Source organism: Puma concolor, chromosome D4 (genome assembly GCF_028749965.1).
Source record: "Puma concolor isolate L17-30 chromosome D4, mPumCon1.1.hap2, whole genome shotgun sequence".
Taxonomy (NCBI): domain Eukaryota; kingdom Metazoa; phylum Chordata; class Mammalia; order Carnivora; family Felidae; genus Puma; species Puma concolor.
The window spans coordinates 72361745-72385296 of record NC_141679.1 but is presented as its reverse complement, the minus strand read 5'-3'; the positions used below and the strand labels follow the sequence as shown (position 1 = coordinate 72385296).

Sequence of the window (23552 nt, the reverse complement as noted above, 5' to 3'; positions counted from 1 at the left end):
AAAGAGCTTATTTGATTCAACACCAAAAACCCCCCAAATAATCCAATTAAAAATGGGCAGAAGACCTGCACAGACATTTTCCCAAAGAAGGCATACAGATGGCCAACAGACACATGAAATGAAACAGACACAGATATAAGTGAAACCACAATGAGATATCACCTTATACCTGTCAGAATGGCTAGAATGAAAAGAACAGGAAATAACAAGTGTTGGCAAGGATGCAGAGAAAAGGGAATCCCCTTGCATTGTTGGTGGGGATGCAAACTGGGAAAGAGTATACAGGTTTCTCAAGAACTAAAAATAGAAATAGCATACAATCTAGTAATTCCACTACTGGGTATTTATCCCCAACCCCCAACAAAATTGAAAACTCTAATTTGAAAAATATATGCACCCCTATGTTTATGGCAGCATTATTTACAATAGCCAAGATATGAAAGCAACCCAAGTGTCCTTCAACAGATGAATGGATAAAGAAGTGACACACACACACACACACACACACACACACACACACACACTGGAATATTACTCAGCCATAAAAAGGATAAGATCTTGCCATATGGACAACATGGATGGACTTAGAGGGTATTATGCTAAATGAAATAAGTCAGAGGAAGACAAATACAATGTGATTTTACTTATATGTGGAATCTAAAAAGCAAAACGAATAAGCAAACAAAAACCAGAAATAGACCCATAAATACAGAGAACGAACTGATGGTTGCCAGAGGGGAGGTGGGTGGATGGGAGAGGCAAAATGGGTGAAGGGACGTGGGAGATACAGGCTTCCAGTTGTGGAATGAATAAATCACAGGAGTAAAAGGTAGAGTATAGGATAAGTAGAGTATAGTAAATGGTATTGTAATAGTGTCATATGGTGTATGGTGACCGATAGTAGCTACATTTCTGGTGAGAATAGTATAACAGATAGCCTTGTCCAGTCACTATGCTGTATACTTGAAACTAATGGAACATTGTGTGTCAAGTGTACTTCAATTAAATCAGTTATCACTGAACTTAAATACTAAAAATAATTCATATCCCATTGTTTGATCCACTGAAACAAAACTAGAAATTAAAAATTAAAAATTAAATCAGCTCACTGGAAACATTTTAAAAACTGTCAGATGCTGATTCTTTTTCGCTGTTTATGTGTTCTCCCATTTTATATAGTAATAGAATTTTTAATTTAGCACTTGGCCATCCAGCAAAAGACTACATTTCTCAGGATCCTTTGATTCTAGATGTGGCCTTGTGACTAAATTCTAATGTGGATGGCAGTGATATGAGCAATGTATACTTTGCAAATCCTTTCCTTCCCTCTTATGCTTCTTCTGTGGGCTAGAATGTGGATATGATGTTAAGAACTACTTCAGTGATCTGAAATCATGATGTGGAGACCACATACTGTGGAAATTGGGTGGTAAATATCTTAGCAAGATAGAAAAAGGTTGAGCTGTCCTCAGCCCTAGCCTCCTACATGGACATTTACCTTATTTTAACCACTCTCCGCTAGGGCCTCTCACAGCAGCCAAACCTGATTTCTAACTAATTTTTCTCTTTTCTTGAGTTAAGTAGGAAAAAAAAATTGCAGCTAGGATTATTGAAAATGATGATGAGAACACTGAATGTAAGTTCTTTATTTTAGCAGGGGAGGGACAGAAGGAGACGGAGAGAGAGAACCGTAAGCAGGCTCCACCACGGCTTGGAGCCCGAGGTGGGGCTTGATCTCACAACCAGGAGATCAGGATCTGGAGATGCAAAATTCTATACCCATCTGTGATAAAATTCAAGGAAAACTTAAGGATAGACAGAAATACCTTAATATGAGAGTAAATCTCTCAATCTAACATCAACATTCTGTTAGTGGCAAATGCTAAAGGCATTTTATCAAGAGGACAGGAATATTAGCTCTCATCATTTTTTTCCTTTCAAATTTTTTTTAACGTTTATTTATTTTTGAGACAGAGAGAGACAGAGCATGAATGGGGGAGGGGCAGAGGGAGAGGGAGACACAGAATCGGAAGCAGACTCCAGGCTCTGAGCCATCAGCCCAGAGCCTGACGCGGGGCTCGAACTCACGGACCGTGAGATCATGACCTGAGCTGAAGTCGGACGCTTAACCGACTGAGCCACCCAGGCGCCCCTCCTTTCAGTTTTACTGATATGTAATTGACATATAGCACTGTATGACATATTTCCTCATTTTTAAAAATAGCTTTTTGGTAGTTCAAGCCAAGAACAAGGCAACACTGTCATTATTTCTTAGTGATATGCTCAGTGAAAAACAAACAACAACAACAACAACAACAACAACAAAGCCTAGACAGAAAAGAATAATGGAAATAAGGAAGTCAGTTAAAATAACTATACTATGATTTTGCTATATATGAGAAACAACCCACTGATGAGTATGATGGAAAATAAATATAATTTCTACAAAAGTAATTTTTAAATTAACTAAGGAAGAAACTTAAAATGATATACAGAGAGTGTTCAAATACAAATGAATAAATGGAGGCATAACGTGTTTCTGATAGATTGACCCAATATATTACCAATTCTTCTTGGGTTGAAAAATAAACATTTTTAACATTGTTTTTAGTGAGGCGTAATTAATATAGTAAAATGTAAAAATTTTGATTTTATAGTTCAATAAATTTTTACAAATGTATATACCCCTTATGACCACTACACAAGATATAGAACATTTTCATATCCCTAGAAAGTTTCCTTATGTTCCTTCCCAGCCAACATTCCAACCCAAAAGTAATTACATTGTGGTATCTGTTATCGTGGATTAGTTTTGCCTGGTATTGAAATCCATAAAAATGCAACTCTACAGGAGGGTCTTTGACATATATCATTTTTTGTTTCTTTTCCTCTGTGGGGGAAAAATAATCTTAAAATTTGAATAGATTTTTAAATGATAATTTAAAAAGGAATAAAAAAAAGTAGAGAGTGAATTGCCTACAACATAGCTAACATGAAGTACTTCACAAACCTGCTTTGCTTCCGTTCAGTCTACTTCACTAGCTGATTTTTTCTGTGCTCATTTTGTGGTACTAATTTTAATAGTGTTCCTTTGTGTAAATTGATTTTCCCAGAACTCACCAGACCATAGGTCTGGATAGGGTGACTGTAGTAATAAATTCTCCTGGCACTTGTGCAAGACTAACAAAGAATGTCCAGGCTTTTAAAGTCTTACCTGGTTATTTTTGTGGTGTCTTACTTTAGCTCATGTTGTTCTTCCCTATGCACTCTTTTGAATATCTAATGTTCATGAAACTTGCCGAGAATTTTAAGTCAGCGTCATCACTGCTGCTGGTGTCCGCCATGATGACATTGATGACATTGCCAAATGACTACATTTCTTTTCCTTCCTTGGGGAAGTAGCTCCTTTACCTCTCTTCTGCTGTCTACTCCAAGGTACTAGGTATGCCCTTTTATTCCATCCCAGTTAGAGAGTAGTCTCCCAAGCAAAGTTCATTTGAACTTTTTCCAGACACAAATGAATGCAGACAAATGAATGCCTAAGCCACGTAGTCCACCTCTTATGTGTCATGTCCAAATATGAATGAATCTTCCTTAGGCTCATCTATAATACCCAAGAACGCATTCCTAGGCTGAGTTAGAAGGGATGGTACTCCATTCCATTATCAATTTTCGCATTTTCCTTCACACAAGTGGAAACTCTACATCAGCAATGACTGTATTGCTAATACTTGTTTGACTTCAGTTAAACATTTGGCTTAATGGCCCTCATTTCCTTTCTTCAAATGACAAGTCACTATCTTTCCCTATATTCCAGTGACACTGAAGCACAACGGATGGACTCTAGTGAAACAAGTGGCAGGGAGGCCCAGGACAGACATAGTGAAAAATCTTGACTCTAAACCAATGAATCAACTAAAGAGGCAAAAACCTCCCTAAGAAAGAGGACTGACCTTCTGAGCTTTTGCCCCTCAGGGAATATTAGTTTCACCTTTCCTGCTAACGTGATGGCAACCAGGCTGGGAACTTGGGATAGATTATTTATTCAGTGTGACAGCCTCTCCTCCTCTTTCTCTCCCTCCTACCCTTTACCCATGACCTTTCCAGACTCTTCAAGGTTTCATAAAACAAATGTCATCAAAGAATCAGACTTAGGTGGTTAGGCATTGATCACCTGAGTTACCTTTGTTTCCCTTTGTCTCAGAAAACAAAACTAAACAAAACACCCCACTCAAACAAAAAACCACATTTAAACATTTCCCAGGCGCTCTTTACCTATAGAAATTAATGGCAGCAACAGCAGCCTTTTAAAAATGTTAAATTATCTCACTGATTCTCAGAAAAAACAAAAGTGCTGTAGTTCCAACTGCCTGTGTGGTAGAAAGAAAGATGAATTCTTGAAAAAGGCCGGTTGAGTACAGCTTTCTCTTGTTAAAAGAGAGATTACTCAATGGGAACTGAAAGATCACAAATCTGCTTTTGGAACCGAAAGATAGAGTTATAATACCTTCACAGAAATAAAACCTCCTCCCTCATTGAGCTACTCAAACATTGCACTGCTTGAATAATGTGCTAAGTTAAGTAGGGAGGCCTGTGATGCAGTAATTACCCCAAGGAGGCTGCAGGGAAAGGAAAGTACATTCCAGACACCTAATCATTTACAATTGAGTTTAATGAGGTAGTAATTTACAGCTTTGGGGGTGGAAGTATGGAAAGGTCCCTGCCAGTAACTGGGCAGACTCTTTTAAAATCCTGAAGTTTAATGAAGGCATTGGAGGGTGGAATCATGCGGCCAACCTTGTGTAATTCCATCTGCTCTGTGCTTGGACAGGAAGTAAATGACAGGGCACTTGGGACCTACATCTGGAAACAACATGTTTCAAAGGATTTTATAAATCCTGAAGTAAAAGAAGAAGAAGAAGAGAAGAAGAAGAAGAAGAAGAAGAAGAAGAAGAAGAAGAGGAAGAAGAAGAAGAAAAACAGAGGTGAAAGGGCATAGTTATGCGGGGGATGGGGAGGCACAACAGAGAAGGGTCAATGCAGGTTCTTTTTAGTTGGAAGAAATAACATTTTCTAATGTCATGGTCAGTCATTGATAATAATTGACAAAGCATGCTCACCAAGCCCTGTATGCAAACACAATGGACTGAGCTTTCCTTTTTGGATAGGATTTGGGTGAAGACTACAAAGCAGTCCAGGTCCACTGAACTTACCCGAACACCCCTTGTCAGTCTTTCAGTAATGTTGCTGGCACCTTCTTTACTGTCATTACTGAATGGTTCATAGTTTACTGGGTTAATTGAGTTGTTCATTGGTACTTTTTAAATGCAGCTAGCACATGAAGGGGGTTTATCTTAAAGAGGCCGAAAAGGCTCAAGGCACAATTACAGAGCACGGGGGCAAAAAGTAGCTACTAGACTGGCTTTTCAGTAATTATACCAATGATGGACATATACACAAATCAGGATTTGATAGTGTTTTCTTCTCACTAGGGATGGCTGTTCTTCATATTTTATTTTACATTACCCCGTTTCAACTCTCCCAAAGCAAGCCTCGTGCTCCCCAACATCCAAATCCTCCAAAACACTCTCCTGTTTGTAGCCAAGTTTTCTCATTCTTCTCTAGATGTTTCTGAAAGTAGGGAAGAAAGTGGATGGAATAATGAGAGTAGATGAAATGAAATAGAGGAGAGTCATTACATTTCTTGAATTTTAAGAGCATGGATCCAGGTTCAAACTCCTCTTTCCAGCAGTCTATCACAAAATATTTAAGAAGGTATTATGTGCCTATGCGCCAGGCAGGCGAGTGGTGTTAAAGGGAAACCAGACTTACAGCAATCGATGCTACTTATCATGATCACAATCACATTCATAATTGAAATCAGTGCTTGAGAACTTACCCCATGGTAGGTGGTTTCTGTGTATTGTTTTTTGATACTTTCTGAAAGTATGAAACAGGCCATACTTTTATCCCATTTTGCAGATGAGAAACCAGAGGCTCAGAGAAGTAAATAGCTCAAGGATAGGAAGGATAATAAGTAGAATGGAGAATTCAAACTCAAGTCTCTGATTTGAGAGCCTGCAGTCTTAATTCCTTTGTTATAGTGCCTTCAATGTTATATGTTTGGATATCAGATTGTAGGGACTTTAAAAAGATTTGGCCACAAGGCAGAGTGAGGGTCCCGATGGCATTTAGGAAACCATTCCATTCCCCCCAAAGCAAAAATTCAATCTTTAAAGTATCTCATATGATATTTGAACTACCGAATACAGGAAAAGAAGGGTTTTTTTCTCATGTAATATATATATTTTTTACCATAGCTTTTTGAATCTGGCTCAGAAGAAGGGGGAAATTAGTGGGAAATTAGTTTTCCAAAGCTTTATTTTTCTATTTTCCAGAGAATGAATTGTTTTTCATGTCTTATTTTGAACACAGTCTTTTTCTGATTAAAAATCATAAATAAGTTTTTTAGTTTCTCAAGATCTATAATCTACCTTTTGAAAGTCTGGGTAAAATCTGCACACTGGAATAATAATTATTCTTTGGAAAGCTATATGTGCCTATTCACAATAGGAAACATGTGACAAGGTGTTTAGTTATGGTTTCAATCCGCATGAACTGGGGAGGGCTTTCACGTTAAATAAATCTTCACATATGTGACAAAAACAAGCTTCTATACACCACCGGTAATGCCAGCAGTGAAATCTGAGACCAGAAGTGCTAATGAGGGTGGAAAAAATTTGAAAATTTTAATATTAAGCTCTTATTTCTCTTTCTTTTCAAGCCTGCAGAGTTAAAAGCCTGATTTTTGGAGTTTTCTTTGGTACTGCTAATTTATTTCCAGTTTTAAGGACATTATACTGCTAATCTTAGAAAAACAAATCTCTTACTTGGAAAAAGTATACTTAGTTAGCCACAAATAAGACTATCATCACTCTATAGAAGGTCATAGAACTATTAAGTCAGCAACTTCCCATTCCCTGGACCAGTGGGTACCAACTTGTCTTGGATTGTTGATATCAGATATTACTCTCATGATGCAAGTTGTGCCGTATTTATCACCTCTCATATACCTTTGGCATGACTCAAACACAAATTGAAAATAAAAATTAAATCCGTGTATCTACTAAAATTCACTTTGATTCTCTTTTTTATCCTTTGGAGAAGGATACCAATGTCCCATTTGTTTAGCATAAATGGGGGTTGGGCTCTTCTATTAAATAGATTTTCTTGTTTGTTTCTCCAGAAATTTTACCTCTTCAATTGCAGGCTTTAAAAACTTGCAGCCAGATTCTGTGGATATCTCTAAAATGTATGAGTTCCTTATCTACTTTTTCAAAAAAGGTACTGAATGCAACTCAGTCGTATCCTCCCAACCTCCGATCATTGTTCTAAACACGTGTCTTATGCTGCCCTGTATTCGGACATCTTGCAGGAGAATCACTGCTGAGGCGTGAAGGGCTCTGGAGGTGTGAAGGGCTGTGGTAAGGCTGAACAAAACCAGACTAGGTCATTTATGTTCTTGTAAAGGCTTCTGGAAATTGTGTGTGTGTCTATGTGGGAGTGTGCTCTCTCTAGTACCTCACCGTTGGTCGCTTTTAAGCTTCTGTGGTTGGAATACCTAACCCTAAACTTGTGGCTCTGAGAGAACCCACTAAGCTTCTTGTGTGTAAGCTTGGGTTTTGTGACATCTGCTTGGGTCATTTAGAGGCTGTGGTTGTTCCATTTCTCATTCTGGATTGTGTAGTAGATATATGAGATTGCCAGATTACTCACCTCTGAGTAGGCAATTTCTCTAATGTTATGCTTATTTTGCCAACTATTAAATGATTTCACAAGTCTCCATGGCAAATCTTCCTTCTATTATAGACCCTACTTCACTAATGATACTGCCATCTATTTCAATCACCTCATCAGAGGCACAGGTTGTGGCATGAGGCTTTGGGGTACGTGATTTGAAAGTCAGGTAGAGCTGACTTTAAATATATGCTCCCTAACTGGATAATTGCATCATCTTAGGCATGGTCATTTATTTATCCCACTGATCCATTTAACAAAAATTTATTGAATATTTGCTATGTGCCAGGCGATGTTCTGGGCCCTTAGGGTGGAGTTCCTGGAAGCTATAGATCAGTTGGGGACAACAGGCAACAAACAAGTGAGTGATTATATGGTATGTCAAATGGTGGTGGGGCACAAGGGAGGTTGAGGACAGGGTGTGAGAGAGGGAGACAGGTCAGAGGATATTTACGAAAGCTGTTTCAGTGGAGTGCTTGGGAAGAAAGCCTAACAGGAATGCATTCGAGAGAGAATGGGAAGAGTGGGATTTGAGACACTCTGTATAGTCAACATTTCATAGAATTTTTGCAGTGGGGTAAGGCAGAGATGTATTTGGTAGCTGGGAGGGAATGTGGGGTCAAGTGAGGGTCATTTTAAGATCTAGCATTTTTGTGTGCTGTTGTGAACGACTCAGCAGACAGAGGGAAACTGAACAAGCAGGGGAGAGAGGAAACAATTGCTGAAGTCGTGTTCTTGAGTTGGTGAGAGGGATGAAATCTCCCACACAAGTGGAGGGCTTGGTCTCAGCTCGGAGGCCATGAGTTTATCCACAGCCACAGGAGGGATGATGGAGGATCAGGGCACACATGCCTGTATGTCAGCAGACATGGTGGGGAGTACATCAAAATCTTTTCCTGTTGCTTCTGTTTTCTCAGTGAACAAGCAAGCAGTCTCAGCATCCGAGAGAGAAGGGGAGGAAGCGTCGGACATGTGAGGACACAGAAAAAGGTACAAACTAACCGTGTAGAGTAGGCAAGTGAATGAGCTACTTACTTAAATACAGTTGAATCACCTGGAGGCTATAAGGGACCATTTGAGATTAGTGATCATCAGTGTAAAGCTACATGAGTTAGTGGAAGCACTGGATATTTCTGCCTCCATCCTCTCCTCTACTATGTATGAATTTCTATTCCCAGCCCCGAGTACACTACCTTCTTATTATAGATTTTTTTTTTTTTTGGTAAGTACGTACTGAATGGAGGAAGGAAAGAAAAATAAAAATTCTGCCTCTTATTTCCGCATTCAGTCCTTATAGATACGCTATTTCTGGCATTCAAAGATTAAAAAGCAAATCACTCTATACTTTGTATCTCTAGAGATAGATTAACAGTGATTTTTCTTTGGATTTACTTTGGAGATTCCATTTATTTTACTGAATATTTCTTATTTTTCTTCTGGTATGTCCGAATGATGAAGAACATTTCTTGGCACCCCTTTAACAAGACAAAGTCAGAAAAGATTTATTTTCTAACAACTGTTTCCCTTCCAGATAATGGCAAATTACATAAAACATTTCTAGGTCAACCAAGGCAACTGAGAAATTTTGACTTTGACCACGGCTGAGGCAATTTGCTGTGGAGATGGCTGGAGGCACACACAGCCTCCTGAAGCCAGTTGGGGGGCTCTAATTGATTTCAGATGTGCTCCAAATAACACCGAAGATAAATGTCCCAGAGGTAGATTATTGGAGAGCTCTTTAGCTGTTTCTAATAAAACTTTCTTAAAAATTCCAAGTTTTTTTTTTTCTACAGATGCATATAATAATTCTAGCATGAACTAGAGGGCCTGAATGCAAACTACACATGTTTGTTAATAATTTTCCATTTCCCCCTAATAATGAAAGGAATTCATGGTTTTGGTATGAAAGCTGAAAATTATGGATAACTTTAAAGAAGAAAATAGAAAGAATCACCAGATATTTACATACATATATTTATCTAGTTGTGATCATATAAAATGAAGTTTTGTGTCTATTAATTTTTATGTGATATATTATGAGCCTTTGCTCTCATCATTACAAATTTTTTGAAGTATGAATTCAGTAGTCTCATAATATTGTATAGTGGTGTCTTTTCTTCTCAGTTTTCCATGTAGCCTTGGGGATTCATAGAGGTGTCTTAAGGGCCACCACAGGGCTTGGGAGAAGCAAGAATTGGGAGAAGCAAGCCCAATGGATTCCATGGCTTCCCTTGCACTTTTCAAACAGGTTCACAATGAACTACTTTAGATACTGGGCTTCTGCACAAAATTCTCCTTAAAGAAGAGTTCCCAAGCATATCAAAATTTGAAATCAATTACCGGTGAGCCATAATTTATTTAATCATTTGGTATTTCATATTCAGTTTTTCTTTTTCTTTTTTTAATTTTTTTTTTCAACGTTTATTTATTTTTGGGACAGAGAGAGACAGAGCATGAACGGGGGAGGGGCAGAGAGAGAGGGAGACACAGAATCGGAAACAGGCTCCAGGCTCTGAGCCATCAGCCCAGAGCCTGACGCGGGGCTCGAACTCACGGACCGTGAGATCGTGACCTGGCTGAAGTCGGACGCTTAACCGACTGCGCCACCCAGGCGCCCCTCATATTCAGTTTTTCTATAGTTCAAGTCATATCATGAACAATTTTGTACATACATATATATACATTCACACATAATTCCATAATATAGATATATTAAATATAATAATGTATAAAATATATGAATAAATATATATATTAAAAATGTATAAAGTATGGGGGCACCTCAGTGGCTCAGTTGGTTGAGTGTCCAATTCTTGATTTTGGCTCAGGTCATGATCCTAGGATTGTGGCATCAGGCTCTGCACCGAGCACGGGGTCTCCTTAAGATTTTCTCTTTCTCTCCCTCTGCCTCTCTCCCCCACTCGCACACTGTCTCTCTCTCTCTCTCTCTTTCTCTGTCTCTCTCTCTCTGTAAAAAAAAAAGTATAAAGTATATAAATATATAATTATTTTCTGGGGTATGTAAATAGATAATGGGTATATAAATAGGTATATAAATGGACCTGGATAGTGAGTCAGACATAGTATGTTAGATTGTGCTCTGTAAATACAGCCCAGAGTACGGTTGTGTATCTTCAACTCCTAATGGCAATGTGGGAAAAGACTTGTCTCATAGCACACAAATTGCATTTTCCTGGTGTTATTTTCCATTTGTTGGTGAAAAAGTAACACATCACTGTTATTTTAATAAGCAATTATTTTATTATGGTAACACTAGCCTTTATTCACATGATTATAAGTGATGTTTTCTTACACAAATTTTCTTTGCTACTATTTTTATTGGGAGCAGTGGTGTTTTTCCAATGGCTTTTAAGACTTAGAAGTATGCTTTGCATATTAAGGGTATCAACTTTTTGCCTTATTTGTGGTTGTTTTTCCAGTACATCACTTAAGTGTTATGATAGTTTTTATATCATTTAACATGCTTTATGGAGTCTAATTTATCAGTTATTTGCTTTATGAATCTTTCATGGCCTTTACACTTGGAAAATCTCTTTCCATTTACTTAGACATTCATCTATAATTTCTGATATTCCAAAAGCTTCATTAAAACATTAATATTGGGGTGGCTGGGTGGCTTAGTCGGTTGAGCATCCAACTTCAGCCCAGGTCATGGGCTCGTGGTTCATGGATTTGAGCCCTGTGTCAGGCTCTGTGCTGACAACTCTGGAGCCTGAAGCCTGCTTCAGATTCTGTGTGTCCTTCTTTTTCAGCCCCTCCCCTGCTCATTCTCTCTCTCTCTCAAAAATAAATAAACATTAAAAAATATTTTAAAAAATTAATATTAATTCACAGGATTTCCTTGGGATCAAGATATGCTTTGTTTTAAATTTATAATAGCTAATTTTAATGTTATTTTTTTGAATAACCCATACCAGCTTTATTGGATTATTAATGTAGGAGAATGCACTGATTTTATATATTGACCTTTTATACAACAATTTAGCTAAATTGTGTTGTTTGCTCTGGTAGTTTACGTGAAGAGTTTCTTGGAGTTTCTGAATGTTAAAAAATATCATCAGGAAATAATTGTTTTGTTTCTTCCTCTCCAACCTGTATGCCACTTATCTTTTCTTCTTTCCTTACCCCTCTGGCTAGGGCATCTGGTACAATGTTGAATGGAAGTATTGATTGTGAGTACCCTTATCGTGTTCCTGTCTTTGAAGCAATGCTGACTTCTCACCATTCAGGGTTACTGTTATAGGTTTTCAGTAGATTCTGTTTATCAGGTTAAGGAAGCTCACTTTTACTTTTATTTGCTAGGAGTTCTTTAAAGTCACGAATTATTTTTGAATAATAAAAAATAATTTCCCTCATCCATTGATATGTTCATTTCTTTCCTATTCTATTTTGTGAAAGTGTTTAAACTAATTAGGTTTTCAGATGTGAACCCATCTGCAATTGAACACCATGTATTATTTATTTTATACACTGCTGGATTCAATTTGATAATATTTTATCTAGGTACTTTTTGATTTATATTTTTAAATAAGACTGGCCAATTCTCCTTTCTTGCAGTAGTACCTCCTTATACCTTGGAATCAAGGTTATATAAGCAATACAAAGTGAATTGGGGAGCATTCCTTATTTTTCCATCTTTTGGAAGAGAATATTTGATAGAGTTAGTCTGCAAAACCAAATGGGCCCAAGTAAACACTCGGTGTATGAGTGTGTGTGAGTGTGTGTGTGCATACATATTTCACAATAATAACAAATTTATTCTGGCAGGTTGTCTGCAGAAGTAGACATGAGCAATGGGACAATGTATACACATGAAGTCCTCCAGTCAAGAATTAGTCTATTCACCGTTTTTTGAGCGTGGGCTGGTGTGCCTTGCTTTGGCCAATAGAAGCAGCTTTGGTTGTGCTGTGCTACCTGTAGGCCTTTGAAGACCAGACAGCTTGGGTTCCGGTTCTCTTGACATTATCAGCCGCTGTGTAAAGAAACTCACACTAGATTACCAACAGAATTCAGGGGGAGAGATATTGATGGTGGGGGAGGGAGAGAGATGAGTGTGTGGGAGAGAGAGAGAGAAGAGAGGAAGGGAGGTGGGTGGGGGACAGGGAGGAAGGCCTAGCCAGTCTCAGTCCAATCCTGCCACCCCAGATGAAGCACCAGACACATGGTGAAAGCCATCTTGGAACATCCAGCCCCAGCTGAGGTGCTGTAGTCCACACAATATGAGGTGGAAATAAACTGCCTATTCAGAGACATACCAAAATTTCAGAATCATGAGAAGCAATGAATGCTTTTTTTTTCTTTAATTTTTTTTTTTAACGTTGATTTATTTTTGAGACAGAGAGAGACAGAGCATGAACGGGGCAGGGGCAGAGAGAGAGGGAGACACAGAATGGGAAGCAGGCTCCAGGCTCTGAGCCATCAGCCCAGAGCCCGATGCGCGGCTCGAACTCGCGGACCGCGAGATCGTGCCCTGAGCTGAAGTCGGACGCTTAACCGACTGAGCCACCCAGGCGCCCCAATGAATGCTTTTTATACTAAATTCAAATGTTATCCTTGGGTCCGTTTCTGTCTCTTATCATTTATGGGACTGGTATCATCGGGCCTTTTTTCCTGCCCGTCTCTCACATTGCTGTTAATATTATTTCATTACATATTTTACTCTGGTAGTGCAATTCCCTTGTTTTATTCTGGATTAAAAAAATTTGTAGCTATTCCTGTCTCTTTTTTCATTCAGGTGAACTTCAGAATATTTTTGTCAATTTTCTAAACCCTTGGGAATTTAGAATTACATTAAAGTTATTAGTTATTTTGGGAAGGATATTTGCATTATTATCTTTACAACCCAAATCATGATTTGTCTTTTCATATTTTCAAATACTTTTGCATTCCTTAGTAATTATTGTAGTATTTACATTTATTACTTAATTCTTCACTCACTCATTCATTACTAATTCAGAGGGTACATTTCTTTCTTATTTTTTTTAAGATTTTTTAAATTGCAGTGTGGTTAACTCACAGTGTTATATTAGCTCCAAGTGTACAATATAGTGATTCAGCAATTCTCTACATGACTCAGAGTTGGTCATGATAGGTGTACTCTTAATCTCCATCACCTATTTCACCCATCACCCCACCCACCTCTCTTCTAGTAACCATCAGTTTTCTATAGTTAAGGGTCTGGATTTTTTTTGTTTTGTTTGTTTTCTAATTTTGGTTTTGTTTTGTTTTGTCTCTTTCTCTTATTTCCCCCTTTGCTGCTGTTTTTTTTTTTTTTTAATTTCTTAAATTCCACATATGAGTGAAATATGATATTTTTCTTTCTTTGGCTTATTTCACCTAGCATTTTGCTCTCCAGATCCATCCGTATTGCTGCAAATGGCAGGATTTCATTCTTTTTTAATGGCTGAATAATATTCTATTCTATTATATATCTATATATTATATATATTCCATTATCTATATAACTATCTATTTACTATCTGTCATCTATCTATCACATCTTCTTATCCATTCATCTATTGGTAGATACTTGGGTTGCTTCCATAATTCAGCTATTATAAATAATGCTGCAATAGATACAGGGTTGCATAAACCCCTCAACTTATTGTTTTCGTGTTCTTTGGGTAGATAACCAGTAGTGCAATTACTGGATCATATGGTAATTCTATTTATAATTTTTTGAGGAACCTAAATACTATCTTCCACAGTGGTTGCACCATTTTGCATTCCCATCAACAGTCTGCAAGTGTTCCTTTGTCTCCACATCCTTGCCAATACTTGTGTCTTGTGTTTTTGATTTTAGTCATTCTGACACGTGTGAGGTTATGTTTTGTTGTAGTTTTGATTTGCATTTCCCTGATAATGAGCATCTTTTCATGTGTCTGTTTGCCATCTGTATGTTTTAACTGGATTATTTGCTTTTTTGGTGTTGAATTATTTAAGTTCTTTATATATCCTGGACACTAATCCTTTATTGGATATGTCTTTTAAAAATATCTTCTCCTGCTCAGTAGGTTGTGTTTTAGTTTTCTTGGTTATTTCCTCTGTGGTACAAAAGTTTTATATTTTGAAATAGTCCCATCAGTTTATTTTTGCTTTTGTTTCCCTTGCCTCAGGGGACATATCTAGAAAGATTTTGTTATGGCCAATGTCAGAGAGATTACTGCCTGTGCTCTCTTCTAGGATTTTTATGGTTTCAGGTCTCACATTTAACCAGGTCCTTAATCCATTTTGAGCTTATTTTTGTGTATGGTATAAAAAAATGGTCCAGTTTCATTCTTTTGCATATTGCTGCCCAGTTTTCCCAACACCATTTGCTGAAGAGGCTGTCTTTTTCCCATGGTATATCCTTGCCTCTTTTCTCGAAGATTAATTGACCATATAATTGTGGGTTTATTTCTGGACTCTCTATTCCATTCTATTGATCTATGTATTTATTTTTGTGCCAGTTCCATACTGTTTTGATTGCTACAGCTTTGTAATATAACTTGAAATCTAGACTTGTGATACCTCCAAATTTGTTTTTCTTTTTCAAGATTGCTTCAGCTCGTTGGGGTCTTTTGTGGTTCCATACAAATTTCAGAATTGTTTGTTCTAGTTCTGGAAAAAATGCTGATGGTATTTTGATAGGGATTGCATTAAATCTGTAGATTGCTTTGGGTAGTATGGGCATTTTAACAATATTTTTTCTTTCAATACATGAGCATGGAATGTCTTTATTTGTGTCATCTTACATTTGTTTCAGCCGTGATTCATAGTTTTCAGAGTACAGGTCTTTCACTTCCTTGGTTAAGTTTATTCTTAGGTATTTTATTATTTTTGGTGCAATTGAAAAGGATTGTTTTCTTAATTTCTCCTTCTGTTGCTTCATGAATAGTGTATGGAAATGCAGTGAATTTCTGTACATTGTTTTCTATACATTCCTGCAAACTCACTGAATTCCTGTATCAGTTCTAGTAGTTTTTTGATGGAGTCTTTGAGGTTTTCTATATATAGTATCATGTCATCTGCAAATAGTGTAAGTTTTACTTCTTCCTTACTAGTTTGGATGCCTTTCATTACTTACTCTTGTCTGAGTGCTGTGGCTGGGACTTCCACTTCTGTGTTGAATAAAAGTGGTGAGAGTGGCCATCCTTGTCTTGTTCCTGACCTTAGGGGAAAAGCTCTTAGTTTTTCCCTGTTGAGTATGGTGTTCACTGTGAGTTTTTCATGTATGGCTTTTATTTAAAAAAAATTTTTTTTAATGTTTATTCATTTTTGAGAGAGGGAGAGAGAGAGAGAGAGAGAGAGAGAGCGAGCTTGAGCGGGGGAGGGGAAGAGAGAGGGAGACACAGAATCTGAAGCAGGCCCCAGGCTCTGAGCTGTCAGCACAGAGCCCAATGCAGGGCTCAAACCCATGAATCATGAGATCATGACCTCAGCTGAAGTCAGATGCTTAACCGACTGAGCCACCCAGGCACCCCTCATGTATGGTCTTTATTATGTTGAGGTATATTTCCTCCAAACCTACTTTGTTGAGTGTTTTTATCATGAATGGAATTAATACTTTGTCAAATGTTTTTTTCTGTATTTATTGAAAAACCGTATGACTGTATGGTTTTTATCCTTTCTCTTAATTGATGTGACGTATCACATTGGTTGATTAATGAATGTTGAACCACTATTGCATCCCTTGAATAAATTCCACTTGATTGTGGTGAATGATTTTTTAAAATGTATTGTTGGATTCAATTTGCTAACATCTTGTTGGGGATTTTTGCATCTACGTTCATTAAAGATATTGACCTGTGGTTCTCTTTTTTTGTGGCATGATTATCTGGTTTTGGAATCAGGATAACGCTAACCTCATAGAATGAATTTGGAAGTTTTCCTTCCTCTTCTGTTTTATGGAAAAGTTTGAGAACTATTTTTTTTAATTGAATTTTTATTTATTTTAAGAGACAAAGAGAGCACAAATGAGGGAGGGGCAGAGAGAGAGGGAGAGAGAAAATCCTAAGCAGGCTCCATGCTGTCAGTGCAGGCCTGATACAGGGCTTGATCTCACGAACTGTAAGAATGATTCATAACCTGAGCCAAAATCAAGAGTCAAACACTTAATTGACTGAACCACCCAGGAGCCCCAAGTACTGTTTTTTAAATGTTTGGTAGAATTCCCTTGTGAAGCCATCTTGTTCTGGACTTCTGTTTGGAGTTTTTTGATTACTAATTCAGTTTCCTTTCTGGTAATCAGTCTGTTCAAATTTTCTATTTCTTCCTGCTTCAGTTTTGGTAGGTTATATGTTTACAGGAATTTATCCATTTCTTCTAGGTTGTCCAGTTTGTTGGAATATACTTTTTCATAATATTCTTTTAAGATGCATTATATTTTTGAGATGTTGGTTGTTATTTCTCCTCTTTAATTTCTAATTTTGTTTGAGTCCTCTCTCTCTCTCTCTCTCTTCTTGATGGACCTGACTAGAAGTTTACCAATTTTGTTGATCTTTTCAAAGAACCAGCTTCTGGTTTCATTGACTTTTTTAAGTTTTTATATCATTTATTTCTGCTCTAATCTTTATTATTTCCTTTCTTCTGTTGGTTTTACATTTTGTTCTCCTTTTTCTAACTCCTTTAGGTGTAAGTTTAGGTTATTATTTAGGGTTTTTCTTGCTTCTTGAAGTGGGCCTGTATTGCTATAAACTTTTAGAACTGCTTTTGCTGTGTCCCAAAGATTTTGGACCATTGTATTTTCATTTTCAGTTGTCCCCCATGCATTTATTTCTTCTTCGATATCTTAATTGACACATTTATTGTTTGTAGCATGTTATTTAACCTCCATGTATTTTGTGGTCTTTCCAAAATTTTTCTTGTGGTTGATTTATAGTTTCATTGTGTTATAGTCAGAAAAGATGAATGGCATGACTTCGATCTTTTTGAATTTGTTGAGACTTGTTTTGTGGGCTAACATGTGATCTATTCTGGAGAATGTTCCATGTGCACTTGAAAATAATGTGTATTCTGTTCTTTTAGGATGGAATGTTCTGAATATATCTGTTAAATCCATCTGGTCCAGTGTGTCATTCACACACTGCATGTTTTACTTGTAGATTTTCTGTTTGGATGATCTGTCCATTGATATCAGTGAGGTGTTAAAGTCCCCTACTATTATTGTATTACCATTGATTAGTTCCTTTGTTTGTTATTAACTGCTTTAGTATTGGGGTATTTCCATGTTGAACGCATAAATATTTACAATTATTATGTCTTCTGTTGGAATGCCCTCTTAATGATTATGTAATGTCATTCTTTGTCTCTTGTTACAATCTTTGTTTTAAAGTCTACCTTATCTAAGTATTGCTATCCTGGCTTTCTTTTCACATCCATTTGTATGGTAAATATTTCTCTACCCCCTCACTTTCAATCTGCATGTATCTTTAGGTCTGAAATGAATCTGTTATAGGCAGCATATAGGTGGGTCTTTTTTTTTTTTTTATCCATTCTGTCCCCCTATGTTTTTTGATTGGATTGGAGTATTTAGTCCATTTATATTCAAAGTAATTATTCATAGGTATGTATTTATTGCCATTTTGTTATTTGTTTTGTGATTGTTTTTGTAGATCTTCTCTGTTCCTTTCTTGCTCCCTTCTCTCACCATAAGTTGGCTTTCCTTTCTCTTTATTTTCTTGAATGTATATTACTGGTTTTTGATTTGTGGTTACCATTTGTTTTGTATATAACATCTTAGGCATATAGCAGTCTATATTAAGTTGATGGTCACTTAAGTTTGAGCCCATTCTTTACTCATCCCCTCCCCACATTTTAGTTATGTGGTGTCATACTTTACATCTTTTTATTTTGTGAGTCCCTTGACTGATTTTTATAGATAAACTTATTTTTACTGGTTTTGCACTTCCTACTTTGCTTACTTTTACTTATGGTCTTTCCTTTCCATGCAAAGAGTCCCCATCAACATTTCTTATAGGGCTGGTTTAGTGTGATGAATTCCTTTTACTTTCATTTTTTTGGGAAACTTGTTATCTCTTCTATTCTGAATGATAGTTAGCCTTGCTGATAGAGTATTCTTGGCTGCAGTTTTCTTCCTTTCAGCAATTTGAATATATCATGCCATTCCCTTCTGGACTGCAAAGTTTCTGGTGAAAAATCCACTGATAGCCTTATGGGGTTTCCCATGTATGTAATTATTTTCTTTTCTCTTGCTGCTTTTAAAATTCTCTCTTTACCACTATTTTTTAGATTTTTTAATTATTATGTGTCTTTTTGTGGACCTCCTTGAGTTAATTTTGTTGGGGTATCGCGGTGCCTCCTGGATCTGAATTTTTGTTTCCTTTGCCAGATGAGGAAAATTTTCAGTTATTATTTCTTCAAATAAATTTTCTGCCCCCTTTTCTCTCTCTTCTTCTGAGATCACTTTAATGCAAATGTTATTAGTAGATGGAGTCACTGAGTTCCCTAAGTCTATTCTCATTTTGCATAATTCTTTTTTTCTCTTACCTGTTCAGTTTGATTAGTTTCCATTACTGTATCCTCCAGGCTGCTGATTTGTTCTTCTGCTTCCTCTGACCTGCTGTTTATTCCATTTTGTGTATTTTTTTTTTTAATTAAAAAAAAAATTTTTTTTTAACATTTATTTATTTTTGAGACAGAGAGAGACACAGCATGAACGGGGGAGGGGCAGAGAGAGAGGGAGACACAGAATCGGAAGCAGGCTCCAGGCTCTGAGCCATCAGCCCAGAGCCTGACGTGGGGCTCAAACTCGCGGACCGCGAGATCGTGACCTGAGCTGAAGTCGGACGCTTAACCGACGGAGCCACCCAGGTGCCCCTGTATTTTTAATTTCAATTGTGTTCTTCATCTCTGAATGATTCTTTTTAAAATATCTTTGTGAAGGGTCTCACTAATGTTCTCCACTCTTAACTCCATTGAGTATCTTTATGATCATTACTCTAAATTCTCTATTAGGCATATTACTTATCTCTGTTTTGCTAAGGTCTCTTGCTATAATTTTGTCCTGTTCTTTCATTTGGGACATATTCCTCTGTCTCATCATTTTGTCCAGCTCTCTGTGTTTGTTTCTGTGTTAGGAAAGTCAGCTAAGTGTCCTGCTCTTGAAAGTAGTAGGTGGGGCACACACTATTACTAGGTGGTGGTGGTCCTCTGCCAGAGGCTAAGCTATAGCCAATGGAGGCCAATATGCAAAACATGTATGGGTGTGATGTGCAGGGCCTGCAAGTTTTACAAGCTGGTTCTCTGCCACAGGGGATGTGCAGCTGCCACTGAGACCAGAGCTGGCTGGGCCCATCTGCAAAGTATGTGGGGGCAGGTATACAGTTTTAACAAAGTGTGCATGTCATCCATGGGAGGTGACTGGTGGCTGCTTCTGGGACTGAAGCCCTGCAAAGCAGGCAGTTGGGAGACTTGGTGTTGGCAAGGTTTGTTCAGGTCTTCTGGGGCAGGTGACCCACAAAGCCAGGACTGAGGTTAGCTGGCTGCACGGGGTGGGGTGCTGTGTAAGCAAGTTATGTAGTAAATGCTGGTGCCACGCTGGTTCCCTGATGTGGCTGTGTGTTTGTGCTGAAAGGGGGGTGAGTAGGGGTGGTAATGGCACCTGCCATATCCTTTGTTTCTGGAGGTGTCTCCCAGTGATCTCTGTCCTTCTGGGATGGTAAAGAATTCTCCCTTCCCTATGTCCCAGGCATTTCTCAAACTGATACTTGTATGCTGAATTTCTGTGGGCTGTTGTGCTGTCTCCTTAAGAGTGGGGACTTGGCTTCCTATCATCCTCTCTTTCCCAAAGCTGAGCTGACCAATTGTTAAAGTTCCCAGCTTTAAGTCACTGGTTGTAAGAACTCATGAAATTCGGCCCCTCTAGTTTTTACCAAATATTGTGGGGATTCATCTTCCCTGTGCAGGCTACCCAGTGTGATAGTCTTTTTCTCTCCATACTGGCAGCTCCCTCCCTCCTACAGACAGGCCCACATGTCTGTTTAGCTCCCTATCAAGTCTCTGTCCTTCCTACCCATCTGATGTGACCTCTTCTCTACATTTAATTGTGGAGCTTATTCTTCTAGTCTTTGGGCCATTTTCTGGGTTATTTGCATGAATATGAGTGTTACCTAGTTGTATCCATAGGAGGAAGTGAGCTCAGGGTTCTCCTATTCTGCCATTTTCCCTGGAACCAAAGGACACATGTCTCATTGAGCTCAAATTTACAGCCCATTACTAGCGAGTGTATAGGACTTTATAGAATGTGCTTTGGATACTAATCCTGTCACCTGGTATTATTTTATTCTCTACTTCACCCACTTTTTTATTTCATTTTTTATTTTATTGTGGTTCTGATATATTAGGGCTATCTGGAATCATACTGCAATACATTAATGACTGAACTTTTATACCCACACCTTGCTAGGTCATTGGATCCAGCCTGCCCCATGATGGGTATGACCATGGAGAAAGCAGTTCTAGGTAGAGGAGGCTGACCCTGAAGTTTCTGTCAGCTGGAGGCTTGCTACTGACCACATTCCTCTTAGCTGAGCAGTGAGTCCATTCTTGAAGGGGGACCTGGACAGTGTATTGCTGTGTTCAGCACAGTTCTGAGAAACTTGGGAAGGTCATGTCTTTGGCCATGCCAAATGGAGGTGGACAAAGTGGTTCTCTAAAGTATCTGCTGTTTCTTGCTGTTTTAAATTCTCTGTTTCTCTCAACCACAGCTTTTCCTCTTTTCCCTAATGGGTGTTTATTTAACTTGCTTTAAAGTCACTGGAGAAGCTTGACTTACAGCTTTGATGTAAAGAGTGACTGCAAGACCCTCAGCATGTAGCTGTTCACACATAAGCCACAGCAAGGCACAGCCCTGACAGAGCAAGAGGCCCCATTTCTGGCCCTGGAAGGAGATTCCAATTAAATAGTATTCATGGCCTTACATTTAATTGAAACCTTTTGGCATGCCATTTTCATTGTTTCATCTTTCTATAGTGTTTTTGTGGCTTGAAGATTTGCATGCAGTGCTAACTCCTAGACTTTCTGTAAGTAAATAGACCTAAACTTTCATTAATACATAAATTGGCTGCCATTTGCATTTCTCTCCATCTGGAATATGATGTCTCTTATATTTCCAATGGACATTTTGTCCCTGAAGCAATTTAATCAAATTCATCTGATGCCATCATTTTTTAAAAAATCCATAAATTAAACAAAATTATTTTTCTCTTTTTATATTACGTGTTTCTTAAATCTCAATTAAACATTTTCCTTAGGATCGTTATCTACGGAAAGGAAGACAAATTTTGAAATGGATATAAAGGGGGGCACCTGGGTGGCTCAGTCGGTTGAGCTTCCGACTTCAGCTCAGGTCATGATCTTACCGCTTATGAGTTCCAGCCCTGCGTCGGGCTCTGTGCTCATGGCTCTCGGAGCCTGGAGCCTGCTTTGGATTCTGTGTCTCTCTGTCTCTGTCTCTCTCTCTGACCCTCCCCCTCTCACGCTCTGTCTCTCAAAAATAAATAAACATTAAAAAATTTTTTTGAAATGGATATAAAGGTAGCAGAACCCCAAACAGGTTTTTTAAAATTAATTATGTAAATAAACAAGTTATTTACATAGTTGTATGCATTGAATTTCCAAAGAAATATAAAAATCTATTTACAATGAGATATTCTCAGGAACTAATTTAAAAGAGAAATCTGTGATTAAGGTATTTTAAACAATTAATGGCAACTGTTTAACAATGCTTACTTAGATATGGTGCTGCCAAATATGCTTTTACTTATTTTTTCTTATTTTTTTAAATGTTTTTTTTTATTTTTTTATTTTTGAGAGAGAGAGAGACAGAATGTGAGCGGGGGAGGTACAGAGAGAGAGGGAGGCACAGAATCTGAATCAGGCTCCAGGCTCTGAGCTGTCAGCACAGAGCCTGATGTAGGGCTTGAACTCACAAACTGCGAGATCATGACCTGAGCCAAAGTTGGGACCTTTAACTGACAGAGCCACCCAGGTGCCCCCAAATTTGCTTTTAAAACACAGTGAGTGATATGCTCTTTCCCATTATTTCATTAGGCTCTTGTTGGTATGTAACACTAAATAAATAAAGACCCTAAAACCAAACCAAACTAAATGAATAAAGCCCCGAGAAACTACAGGTACTAGGAGACCACATTCCAAAGAACAGAAGGAAATTCCATCTGCTGCTGTGGCACAGAAGCTGGGTTGAATCTAAAAGATCATGACCTCTACCCTCCCCTACTAACGCCACAGTGCACGGCAGGTGGGAAAATACAGCAGAAGGAGACTTTTAGTCAACTCCAGTCTCTGGCCTTAGCTCTGAGACATGGAAGGCTTGCAAGCTGACCCTCTTCACCACCTCATATATATGCACTTTTTGATAAGGGTGCCAAGTATGCTTCTCTCTCTCCAGTTCCTAGCCCCCATCAGTATCTTCTCTTTTTCACTCATGGCAGCAACCTGACGGTTTCACAAACTAAAGGAGAGGAATACAAGGATGTGTTGTTTCCCAAGAGGTGTATTTACTTCAGTTGAGAGGTAATAGGTCAGGGAATAAATGGAAAGAATGTGGAGGGTGGTAGGAAGCCTTTCTGGGTAGTAGACCTGAACAGAGTAAAACCTCAGGCTGTAACCAGAGGCCTAGAGCCACACTAGAAGGTGGGGTACATCAGTGGGTCTGAGGTGGAGATCCAGTCAGGATGCAAATAAAGGGAAGAAGAGTGAAGATAATATTCCTA

The 23552-nt window shown here is 38.1% G+C and overlaps 1 protein-coding gene across 2 annotated transcripts in view; it reads left to right on the top strand.

Annotated features, from left to right (window-relative positions):
- LPAR1 (lysophosphatidic acid receptor 1) overlaps positions 1 to 23552 on the top strand; it is a 362490-nt gene that overhangs the window by 105319 nt on the left and 233619 nt on the right. For both annotated transcript variants that reach the window (XM_086683697.1, XM_086683698.1), the window contains 5 exons: positions 4832 to 4985; positions 7247 to 7344; positions 7436 to 7484; positions 8087 to 8158; positions 8715 to 8787. The gene's annotated coding sequence lies outside the window, so the exon portion shown is untranslated. The remainder of the gene's footprint in view (positions 1 to 4831; positions 4986 to 7246; positions 7345 to 7435; positions 7485 to 8086; positions 8159 to 8714; positions 8788 to 23552) is intronic.